Raw genomic sequence first — 713 nt, forward strand, 5'->3', positions numbered from 1 at the left:
GAAAGCCCATGCCTGAGCCAGCATACTCGGTCTTTATTTTTAAGATAAATACATATTCATGTTATTTTTTATTTATGTTCTACCTCTTGTTTATTTCACTGATTTTCAGCGGCATAGTCCAGCCTGTGGCTGTCCAGCAACCTGATGATATGGAACAGTCCCCTGGAGGTGTGCACAGGTATAAGATGGGGAAAGGCCCACCTCACAGGGCTTTTCCCTGGCCTGGCACCCAAAGCAGTGCCTGGCACGTGGTCTGGGTCCCCAAGAAAGGTCCTACATCAGTGGGTGTCTGGGAAGGATGTGCCTGGGGCCATGTGGCTGCAGCAACTCCTCTGGCCGCTAGGGGGCCCCTTGGTGCCGCCGGTCTTGCTGGTGGCCACAGCACAGCGCTGCGGTGACCAGGACAACAGGCGAGGCTCCTGGGAGGCAGGGAGGCACCTAGGCTTGGACTTGGCATCTCGAATTTCCAGAAGGACTACCTCGTCTTCCATCCTCCTGCCATCCTTCACAGTAGGCAGAGCAGGTACAGCTAGCTCTATGAAGCCAGGGAGAAACTGAGGCCCAAGAGGGGAAGAGACCTAACTGAGGTCACACAGCAAGCTAGAAGGGACCTGCTGGACAGTGCAACCTCCAGCATGCAGGCGAGGAGGGCTCCAGGATTTTGGGAACAAGAAGCTGGGGTCACCTGTGACCCCCACTTACCTCCCCAGAAA

This window comes from Colobus angolensis, unplaced genomic scaffold (genome assembly GCF_000951035.1).
Source record: "Colobus angolensis palliatus isolate OR3802 unplaced genomic scaffold, Cang.pa_1.0 Scaffold32, whole genome shotgun sequence".
Lineage (NCBI taxonomy): Eukaryota > Metazoa > Chordata > Mammalia > Primates > Cercopithecidae > Colobus > Colobus angolensis.